This window comes from Dermochelys coriacea, chromosome 5 (genome assembly GCF_009764565.3).
Source record: "Dermochelys coriacea isolate rDerCor1 chromosome 5, rDerCor1.pri.v4, whole genome shotgun sequence".
In the NCBI taxonomy this organism is placed as follows: domain Eukaryota; kingdom Metazoa; phylum Chordata; order Testudines; family Dermochelyidae; genus Dermochelys; species Dermochelys coriacea.
Genome location: NC_050072.1, coordinates 93,393,977 through 93,406,190, shown reverse-complemented (window position 1 = coordinate 93,406,190; position 12,214 = coordinate 93,393,977). Strand labels below are relative to the sequence as shown.

The 12,214-nt window shown below is 40.8% G+C and overlaps 1 protein-coding gene across 8 annotated transcripts in view; it reads right to left on the bottom strand.

The window, feature by feature from the left end:
* Window positions 1-12,214, bottom strand: part of FRMD3 (FERM domain containing 3) — a 256,992-nt gene that overhangs the window by 93,508 nt on the left and 151,270 nt on the right. The gene's annotated exons all lie outside the window — the stretch shown is intronic.

Here is a 12,214-nt window from a genome sequence, read left to right as displayed (position 1 = left end):
TTGCACTATGGCGCACTTCATCGCTTTCTTCTTGTGCTTTAAACCGCTGCAAATGTGATGTATTGAAGGCATTGGAATACGAAGAGATGTCAACTTGTTCTTATCGTTGTTATGATGTGGGGTTTTTTTTCCCTCATTAGGAAAAATGGTTCATATGATGGGCTGCTCATAAGACTGGTGTTCATAAAAATCGAGGTTCCACTGTACCCCCATTTTATTACTATAACCCTAGTTGCAATATAAAATACTAATATTAATTGAAATCTTTTCTGGCTCCAAATTAAGTCATTGCCATGATTTCTACACACATAAGATGTTGGAGAAGCATGGGGCTTTTTGTCTGCTTGTTGCTTTTTTGTTGATTTGTTTGTTTGGTTTGGTTTTTTGCTTTTTCTGTAGTAAGACAATGTTGTTAATTTAGTTTATAACGATCATAAAAGAAAACAGAGCAAATATTTGAAAACTTCTGAAAGGGCAAAAGTTGTACATAAACACCAAATAAGTATCTCTAACAACTAGTGTGTGTCTATTTCTTTCTGTTTCATTTAAAGTCTTGCGAGTTGTTGGCCTTAACATGGGCTGCTTTAAAATATAACTTTTATTGAAGCGCCTAATGAGTAAAAGCTTTTGTCAAGCCACTTTACAGAATGTACACTGCCTTAGATGCAAAAATAATTACTGGATGGAGTGTGCAGAATACAAGATCACAAGAACATACAACAATTGATATTGATCAAATCTAGCATTTGCATCTCAAGATCTGCACAGTATTTTTTCTGACGTATACATTACAGATACTGAGGTAACAAGAAGCAACATCTAAGGTCAGTAGCACAGTCAACTGTTTTTCTCTACTAACAGATTTCCCCTAATCTCAGTCTGTCCAAACATCTCTCTCTATGCATATAAAAGTACAGTGTGTTACAGTTCCCATGAACTGATAGCTTTTAGATTCCTCTTAAAAATTTGAAGTTTTGATATCTTGGGAGCCAGTTTGTAAATTACCCTTCCCTTTATGCTTTCTGTCTGAATGATGAGTAAGTACATAATTTTGTCTGAGACAGACCTGGTAAAAAAAATTGTCAAAATTATTTTGCAAGCCGGTTGAAAAATAGCAAAACCAATTTTTTGAAATTTTGAAAAACCATCTTTGCAAAAAATTTCTAAAAATTTCCACCAGTTTTATTTTCATAACACATCTTCCCTTTTCTTCTCATCTGTTTACAAAACCAGACCAATTTCTTCTTCTTTTGGAACTTCAACAAAAAACAAAACATTAGTATTAGGTTTTTGGTTTTTTTTAAATCTAAAAGTAGTTAATTTCCCCCCTCCCCCAGTCCTGGGTATACATAACCTGAACTCATTATAGTACATCATAATTTTGCATATCTCTAAATCTCCCCCTGTCATAGGAGAGACACTAATTAATCTAAATGTTTGCTTTTTAATGTAGAGAAGTGTTTCTTTTAATTGAAGAGAACAACAAATATCATGTTCTATCATCAATTTTGGAACGAATGATCATTTGTACTAAATTTAATTAAACTTTCAGGAACTTTCACAAATAAACCAGCAGTCATCACAATACTCTCAGTTACCACGATTACTCATAAAAATATTTATAAGGGGTCCAGCCTACACAGAGACTTGAGGGAATAGGACTCCATCTGCCTCCCACCTCTCTCATGGCATCCTTGGACCTTGGTCAGGGGGCTCAGAAGTATTGTTTGCCCACTATTCCTCACCTACCCCAAAGCAAGTGAGGTGGATGTAGATAGAACCTTGGCTCAGGCCCACCCCTCCAAAGCACCAGCCAACATAGCTGAGCTACTCTGGGGTGGAGGGTTACTACCCTTCGGAGCAAGGGGGAGCAGGACAACAATCATACCTCAGAGCTATTCTCTTTGTGAAGGATTTTGAACGACAGTCCTTACACGGAGTCTATCACATCCGTGCAATCTAGCCATTTGTGTGTTATTTGACTAGCTCTACTTTTAACTATTTATATCAGCAGCAGCATTTTAAATTCTCAGCAGGCAATTCTATTTGTTCCCCCTCCCTCTTAGACTTGGAGGAATTTTCTTATTTTACTCCAACTTTTGAAGTGCTCTCTTAGTAATCTCAGTATAGAAGCCCTTTTTTGTCTTCACTGCAGTTTTACTCAACCTCACAAATTTGCTGGATTTGTTTGACTGCAAGATCCCATTCTTGAAATCAGGATTGGTTCACAGATTCAAGAATTACAAGGCCATAAGGGATCACTGTGATCATCTACCTCTGGTACACCACAGGCCATAGAACACCCCCAAAATAATTCCTAGAGCATTTCTAAAGAAAAACATCCAATCTCGATTAAAAATTGTCACTGATGGAGAATCCACCACACACTTGGTAAATTGTTCCAGTGGCTAATTACACTCTTAAAAAATTACATCTTATTGCCAGTCTGAATGTGTCTGGCTTCAATTTCAGCCATTGGATCATGTTATACCTTTCCCTGCTAAACTGAAGAGCCTATTATTAAACATTTATTCCCCAGGTAGGTACGTACAGACTGTCATCAAGTCACCCCTTAACCTTCTCTTTGTTAAACTGCATAGCAACATGCTCAAGGAGCTCAATCTATAAGACTAATCGTTTTCTAATCTTTCAGTCATTCTAGTGGCTGTTCTCTGAACCCTCTATAATTCATCAACATCCGTCTTGAATTGTGAATGCCAGAACTGGACACAGGATTCCAGAAGCAGTCGCACCAGTGCCAAATACAGAGGTAAAATAATCTTCCTACTCCTACTTGGTATTCCTTTGTTTATGCATAAGCCCTTTTGGTCACCGTGTTGCACTGGGAGCTCATGTTCAAATGATTATCCACTGCAACACCTACATCTTTCTTAGGCCTTGTCTACACTACAAACTTTTGTTGACAAAACTTTGTTGACACCCAAAAGTCGACAAAACAAAAATCGCCAGAGGGTGTTCACACTTGCTCCCTCTGTGGACAGATCATGTCCACGTTGGGGACACCATCATTGACAGGGTGAGCAATGCTCTGTGGGTATGTATCCCACTGTGCAGTGTTGTGGGAGGGAAGAGCTGATCGCTGCGCATCTTGGGATTCTCTCCGAGTTCTCCCACAGCCCCCTCAGCTGCCAAGAGCAGCATCATGGGTAGCTCTGTGAGCTCTCGGTGCTGAGGAAGGGCAAAGCAGCACAGCAGTCTGTCCCCCTCCCCCAGCAGTCTGACTGCTGCTGCATTCCTAGTGCAGGGCAGAACAGGAGCGTTCCAATGATTTGCTCTTTGTTTGTTCCCCAAAGGGAGCAGCACACAGATACTTCCTGCAGCTTTGAAAGGGGAGGGGCGCACACCTGCAGGGCAGCGGAGATCAAAACACTGAGCAGAGCAATTAGGGTAGGCAATGCGGAATACTGGCGGGAGCCAGTTCTGTCGACAAAACAATCAGCAGTGTCTACACTGGCTCTTTGTCGACAATAAAGGGAGGGGAAATGTATCTCGTAGGGGTGGAAGTTCTTTGTTGCCAAAACAGGGCGTTTTTCATGACAAAAGTCCCATTGTAGTATGTCCCCTCTTGCTGTTTTGTCACCAAGAGGCAGTTTTTGGTGACAAAACTTGGTAGTGTAGACAAGGCCTCAGAGTCGCTACTTCCCGGGATGGAGTTTTCCATCTTGTAAGTAGGGCCTACAGTCTTTGTTCCCAGATGTACACATTTACATTTAGTTGTATTAAAACTCACAGTGCTTGCTTGCACCCAGTTTATCAAGCGAACCCGCCCTCTGTAGTGACCTGCCCTCTTCATTATTTACCACTCTCCTAGTTTGCCTGTCATCAAACTTTAACAGGGATGATTTCATGTTTTCTTCCAGGTCATTAATAAAAATGTTAAATAGCATAGGACCAAAACCACACCCGTTTGATGATGATTCTCTATTTACAATTACATTTTAGATCTACCAGTTAGCCAGCTTTTAATCCAATATATAATGTTAATTTTACATCTTTCTAGTTATTTTTAATCAAAATGCTATGCAGTCCCAAGTTCAATGCCTTCCGTAAGTTTAAGTATATACATCAGCACTATTCCTTTATCACCCAAACTTCTAGTCTCATAAAAAAAAGATATCAAATTACTTTGACATGATCATCATTAATTATATTACCCTCCCATAATTCTTTATTAATCAAGCCCCATATCAGTTGCTCCATTTTCTCGATGTCAGACTGACAGGCCTATAACATCCTGTTTACCCTTTTTAAATGTTGAAACAACATTAGCTTGCTTCTAGTCTACTGAACTTCCCTGATATTCCACGACTTATTGAAAAAAAATCAACTTTAATAGTCAGTGAGCTCCTCAGCCAGCTCTTTCAAAACTCTTGGATGCAAGTTATCCAGACCTGCTGATTCAAAAATGGATGTGCAACTTTAGTATCTGCTGTTTTATATCTTCCTGAGGAATCAGTTGAATGGAAAGTGTTATCATATGATACAACCACATCATCTGGTTGCTTTTAACTACCGAACACAGGGGTAGGCAAACTTTTTGGTCTGAGGGCCACATCTGGGTATAGAAATTGTAGGCGGGCCATGAATGCTCAGAAAATTGGGATTGGGGTACAGGAGAGGGTGAGGGCTCTGGCTGGGGGTGCAGCTCCAGGGTGGGGCCAGAAATGAGGAATTCAGGGTGCAGGAGGGGACTCCGGGGCTGGGGCAGGGGGGTGCTGCAGGGTGGGGAGGATGAGGGTTCTGGTGTGGGGCTGAGGATGAGGAGTTTGAATGTGGGAGGGTGCTCTGGGATGGGACTGAGGGGTTCAGAGGGCGGGAGGGGGATCAGGGCTGGGGTAGGGGGTTGGGGCACGGCTCAGGGGTGCAGGCTCCAGGTGGTGCTTACCTCAAGCGGCTCCCGGAAGCAGTGGCATGTTCCCCTCTCTGGCTCCTACGTGAAGGCGTGGCCAGGCAGCTCTGCTGCGCGCTGCCCTGTCCACAGGCACCGTCCCTTTAGCTCCCATTGGCCATGGTTCCTGGCCAATGGGAGCTGCAGGGACGGCGCTTGAGGCAGGGACAGCAGCAGCACGTGGAGCCCCCAGGCTTCCCCTACACATAGGAGCAGGAGGGGGGACATGCCGCTGCTTCCAGGAGCCACGCAGAGCGGCCCCCGACCCTGCTCCCCAGCTGAAGTGCTGGAGTGGGGCAAGTCCCAGATCCGGCTCCCCAGTGGGAGCTCAAGGGCCGGATTACAACGGCTGGCGGACTGGATCCAGCCCACAGGCTGTAGTTTGCCCACCCCTGACCTAGTACAATAGGGCCCTCAACTGGTTGAGGCCTTTGGGAACTAACTCATTATAAATGTTAGATAATAATACCACCACCATAGGAACATTTCAATAAAGGGCAAAACTCACCTATATGATCACAGAGGGGTTCTTTAATGCATATACTGCAGATATTTGGCACACTGTGCCTCCATTGAGATCAGTAGATGCCCATGTGCAGAATATGTAAGAGACTATTTTCAATGTGGTTGCAGATCACAAAGAAGATTTTAATCTCAACAATTTTTCTTCTATTTTATGTCCAACTAAGCAAATAAAATAATTTTCTAGTAAACCTTGTGCTGTTTTACACTTAATGGATTTTTGTAATTTAGTCTGTAAAATAATTCATCTGCTTCTTTAGACTACAGATCACATCTCCCTGTAAAATTTCAAGTAATCTTGTCACAAATATCATACCTGATCCTACAAGTGGGTCCCCATGGGTGGACCCCACATGAAGTTCACCACAGGACTGGGTTCTACATTCACAAAATTGCAGGGAAAAAATACAGCTGACCACTTCAAATTTTTTTTATATAGGTTCTTTGTCCACGCTGTCAAACTCCCAGGGGCAATTTGGGTTTATTGTCCAGAGTGCATGGAATAGTGCATAGGAGTATACATTTCTAAATCAGCCATGAAGTGGAAAGGGGAGCATGAAAAGCAGTGAAAATGCTACAGTCCGCTGCAGATGTCCTGAGGCCCAGAGGATCTCCCATATATACATATATCAAGATATGAGAGTATTTGGAGGATCATACCCCCTGCTCACTCTGCAAGCAACAAAACACCCCTTTATCCCCCACAGAAACCTCAAAAGTTGGAACACAGAGTTTCTGGCCCTTACCCAAACTTTTCCTGCTACAGAGATGATTTGGCTCTCAATTTTTCATTGAAAGCCAGGGGAAAACGGCTGAATATCCAGCAACTACTATTTACATTGGCCAAGATTTTTCAATTTGAGTGCCTAAAATTAGGCTCTTAAATCCAGATTTGTGTACCAAATCAACTGGCCTTATTTTTCAAAAGTACTAAAGACTAATCACCAAATACTGACCTGCTGAGTACTCTGCATGTTTGAAAATCAGACCACTAAATGTTAGCCCTTATATATTTACAAAATTAAATGCTAATCTGACCATAAATAATGTTTTTATTTTATCTACTTTGCTTGCACAAAAATATTTTATACTGTTTTTTTTTTTTTTTACGACAACCAAATGATTCAAGATCTGTTTCTAAAACATGATTTAGAAAATAACACGAAGGTTTGCTGAAAGAATCCACCTTTAACATTGGTGTGTTTTATTTCCCCTGTAGGGATATTGGTTTCAGCTGCAGATAATCATGGATTATGGCTGATTCAATATTATCTTTTAGACTTTAAAGGGACTTCGGATGCTCTAATTTTAACAACACAATTATAGACAAGACACACTTCTAGTCTTTTAATAGAACTATGTAGGGATTAAGAGTTAGGAGTGCATGAAGCCTTTGGGATTGAATTAATGGCACAAAAATGAACAACACTTTTTTTTTTTTTTAACCAAAGCAAGAACAGTGAAATGAACGGACATTTAAAAAAAAAATAAAAGTTTGTGCCAAAGTAGATCTGAGAAACCTACAGATCTATTTGTCTTGCTCCTGTCATGGACCCATTCTTCCCATGCACAATCCTACATACTTCCATAGAGCAAGCTGATGCAAAGCCCATCTCTAGGACAAACAGGGGTTTTGGAGACCCTCTCTAAGGCTTCTCCACAGGCTGCTCTGAGCCCCTTGCTTTTTCTCTCCACACAATACACTTACAGCAGTTTAAGCATCCCTAAATTTCAGACTAAATAAATAAAATAAATCACCACTAGTACAGCTGATTAAAGTGGATGTTACTCCCCCAAAGCAAACTAGATTAGATGTTTATGTAACAGGCTGGCTAAGTGCATTGTTTCCCTTTCTAGTGTCTGGTCTATCAAGAGATTAAAAGCCTACTTACACTAATAACAAACAGTTGCACTGTTAGCTCCAGTGGTAAATATGCTTTGGAGCAGAAGATACTGAATTCTATCCCTGCTGATGACTGTGGTGATGGGGTTGTTACACTTGTATCTCTCTGCACATACACACCCACGCTGCTAACCCCGTCAAGTCTGTGATGCTTATGTGACACAGGTTTGTGGAGAATTAGTCAGCTGAAATGTGACAAAATAAGACAAGATGGTTTCAAAAAGAAACTTGGAAGAACACTGAAAATATGTACGCTTTCAAGCTCTCTATCACAGTCCTGCAGAGTCTCTGCCCCAAAATCTGGTTGCAAGAATGGGGTCTGAGTCAATGAAAAGAGAAACTAAATTGTGTTTGTACAAGGACAAACAAGCAGATGAAAAACACAGGATTTTTTTTCCCCTCAGGATGTTGATTACTTAATTAGTGTACGTTAAAAATTAGTAGTTACTGTTGTGGTCTGGGATTTTCAATAAGGTCAGACACTTTTTACAAGCAGAGTTCATTACTCTATTAGACAGGTTTCAGAGTAGCAGCCGTGTTAGTTTATATTCGCAAAAAGAAAAGGAGTACTTGTGGCACCGTAGAGACTAACAAATTTATTTGAGCATAAGCTTTCGTGAGCTACAGCTCACTTCATCGGATGCATCGTTTTAGTTTGGTTTTGGCTGCAGCTGTTAGCCCTGAGGTCACTTTCTACACTGATTTGCTCTAACACAAGCATTACTTGGCTAAAACCAAAAAGATCCCAAGATACCTTTCACAAGTCAACAGCTGAAGTGGAATTTCCACATGGAAAGTTTCTAGTGGAGTCTACTGGAATTGCCATTAAGGAGCAGGGGCTGACTTTAAATAATCTAGCATCCAGACCTGTCAACTTCTAAAAGGGCAAATCTGTAATATGTAGGGTCTGACCACCCAGCTATCCCTTCCCACCGCTGTGCTAATTTATTGGTCCCTGAGCACTGTGGTTTTCAACAAGGGGTATGTGTACCCCTGGGGGTACACAGAAGTCTTCCGGGGAGTACATCAACTCATCTAGATATTTGCCTAGTTTTACAACAGGCTACATAAAAGAACTCGCAAAGTCAGTAGAAACTAAAAATTTCATACAATGACTTGTTTACATTGCTCTATATACTACTATACACTGAAATGCAAGTACAATATTTATATTCCTGTTGATTTATTTTAGAATTATATGGTAAAAATGAGAAAGTAAGCAACTCTTCAGTAATAGCATGCTGTAACTACTTTTATATTTTTATGTCTGATTTTGTAAGCAAGTAATTTTTAAGTGAGGTGAAACTTGGCGTATACAAGACAAATCAGACCTGAAAGGGGTACAATATGGAAAGGTTGAGAGCCACTGCATTAGCAGTTTGAAACACTTTACACAATTAAAGCCACCTGCAGCTTCACAGTTAAAATTTACACACAGGTCCTTTATCATTTCAATGTGTAGCCACCTTTTAAACTGGACATTTAACAAGAGACCCATTAGTTTCACTGTTGGTGGCACCCACCAGGCCTTTTAACTCCTATTTAAATTCTACACCCGCTATTACTTCTCTCATTTTTTTTCCAATAAGCCAAAAAAAAAAAATCAGCAATATGATAGGACGTTTTTAAACACTGGCATTGAAAAGCAAGGGAAATGAGACCACCTCTTGTGAAAGATCTTCCCCTTTCCATCTATCTATCTATCCATCCATCTCTGTGATGACTGTAGAGTATTCTATTAAAAATTATTTCTATAAAGCTCTGTAAAGACTACAATGTACAGTAGTCATATTGTATATTTAGAGAAGGTCAGCATATGTCAGATTTAGCCTTGTGTATCAAACAATGCAAGAGATGTGATACAATAAATACCACTGTATACACAGCACAGGGAGTACAAAACTAAGTACGGTCAAAGAGAAATGCTCAGAGAACTGTAGCTAGGATTCGTAATTTGTGCACTACGGCAGTGGTGGATTAGCCACTGGGCCAATGGGGCCTGTGCCCAGGGGTCCCGGCCAATTGGAGTTCCCCAGCATCCCAACCCACCCAGCACTCCTGCCGGGCAGCATGGTCAGGGCATGGGGGCTTGCCACACTCCTGCTGGGAAGCGGGGCAAGCCCCTGCACCCTGACCCCACTCCCCAGCAGAAGCGCTGGGCAGGCAGGGCAGGGCAAGACTCCACTCCACAGCAGGAGCACCGGGGGACTGCAGGCAGAAGGGGTGAGGAAGGGCCCCCACTTGCTCTGGCCCAGGGCCCTACAAACCCCTAATCTGCCTCTGCACTATGGGACCTCACCCATTTTTTCCTTGTCATATAGCTATAATCTGTGCCTATGAGCAGGCTTGCTTTTGGGCCTAGTGATTAGAACAGGAGATTTGGAGAAGAGAGACCAGATTTTATTCCTGAGTCTTCTACTGACTTCATGTATGGCCTTGGGCAAGCTACTTCACCTTGCTGTGTCTCCGTTTCCATATTTAAGCAAGATACATTTATCTTGCTTGAATATGCGTGAGAATAACTTCAGTGAAGTGCTTTGATCTTTGCAGACTCCACGTGCAATCAGGAGTGCAGCATACTATCATTATGACTCAGCTGACTCCACCACTTTTCAGGAGAGAGGTACACTCCTATGAAGCACAACTGGTGCAGAGGTCAAGGTCCCAGAATGTCTTTAATTTTTGCCCAGTGAAGTATCTGAAAACATCCACAGCAGGAGATGTAACTCATCAGCGAGGAAAGGTACAACGTGTGTGTGGATGTGTTCTACTGAAAAAGGAAGCCAGGGCCAAGAGGAAACAACTGTTTGCACACTGCTAAATACTGACACCTTTTATATCTTTTTAAATCCATGGTCATTTTGATAGAAGAAAATCAATTAACTTAATTTAGTTTATAGAGGGGGTTTTACCTCCCATTTGTAATCCCACACACTGCTCCTGTTTTAGCTGCTGCAGCAAACTCTCAGAGCCTATGTGATTATACAATTACATTTTCCTGTTTTTAGAAATGTTTCCTATTCCCTATTTCTACGTGAAAGACCCATACAAGCAACAGAAAAACCTGCCAAAATGACAATATAGGGAAATGAGTGAAACTGACTATACATAAAATACTATCAAATGAAAAAGTTAAAATGAAAAAAAAAATTAATTTTCCTATAGTATTGCTTCTTAGCTTTTTGGCTAAAATTAGAGTATGTTGCCTTAAGCATCTTTCAATTTATAGTTCTATTAATTGATACTTATAAAAACGGTAGTTAAAAAAATTTTGGACAGCAATGTGATTTTAAAATGACAACTTTTTTTAAATTAATCCAGAATCCCTCCCAAAAAGCCTACAGCTATGCTATTTTGCCTCTCTAGGCCCTGTACAATGCATAGTTCCTGAAAGAAAGCAACAAAGACAAGAGAAGGCTTTGATCAATTCAAAAGTTTTATAAATAGCAAAATAAATTGAGTAACATTACTTATGTAACATAGCTGTTTTATGCCTACAATACACATTAAAAGAATGCATTCTGTGTAATAATTTATACTAACAACATAAGAATGGCCATACTGGCTCAGACCAAAGGTCTCAAGCCAGTATCCTGTCCTCTGACAGTGGCCAAAGGCTGGTGCCCCAAAGAGAATGAACAGACAGGTTTTCATCAAGTGATCCATGCCCTGTCACCCAATCCCAGCTTCCGGCAAACAGAAGGTAGGAACACCATTCCTGCCCATCTTGGCTAATAGCCACTGATGGACCTATCTTCCATGAATTTATCTAGCTCCCTTTTGAACCCCGATATAATATTGGCCTTCACAACACCCTCTGGCAAGGAGTTCCAGAGGTTGACAGTATGTTGCATGAAAAAATACTTTCTTGTGTTTGTTTTAAACCTGCTACCCATTATTTTCATTTGGTGACCCCTTGTTCTTGTATTATTGAAAGAAGTAAATAACACTTCCTTATTTACTTTCTCTACATCACTCATGATACCATCATATCCCCCCCGTAGTTGTCTCTTTTCCAAGCTGAAAAGTCCCAGTCTTATTGCTCTTTCCTCATACGGAAGCCATTCTATACCCCTAATCATTTTGGTTGCCCTTCTCTGAACCTTTTCCAATTCCAATATATCTTTTTTGAGGCAACCAAATCTGCACGCAGTATTCAAGGTGTGGGTGTGCCATGGATTTATATAGAGGGAATAGGATATTTTCTGTCTTGTTATCTCTCCCTTTCTTGATGATTCCCAACATTCTGTTTGCTTTTTTGACTGCTGCTGCGCACTGAGAGGATGATTTCAGAGAACTATCCACAATGACTTTGCACTTATACAAAAACTTTCATTATATGGCCTCAAAATATTTTACAAAGATTAATTAAAGAAGCCTTGCAGCAAGTTTGTTGCATGGCCCAGGGTTACACCAAGTTTACACAGAGAGACACACAGAGATTTGTCCAAGGAAAGATACTGATTATCCCAAATATCCTAACTCACAGGCCTATTCCCTATCCAGTAAACTGCTTAGTTCTAATATTTTATCAAAGGAAAATAAATGCAATATGAACATCGTTCTATGTCGGTTGTATAAATACATACATATCCAGAAAAACAGCATTTAGCAGAATGCAAGCTACATCTTTCAGTACAATATTCAGTAGTAATGGGACCATTCCGACGCATCAAGATAGTCACTTGTATAAGAATCTGCAGGACTGGGGACAATGTTACTGAAGTGCTTTGAGAATTTCCACAACATATGACTTATTTCATTGCATGCCCAGTTGTGAGGCATACATGCACTCCTGAAAAACAAAACTGGTGCAGAGGTCAAGAGGGCCTCTAACAGCCTCAATTTTTTTCCAGTACATTTTTTGAAAATACCCATGG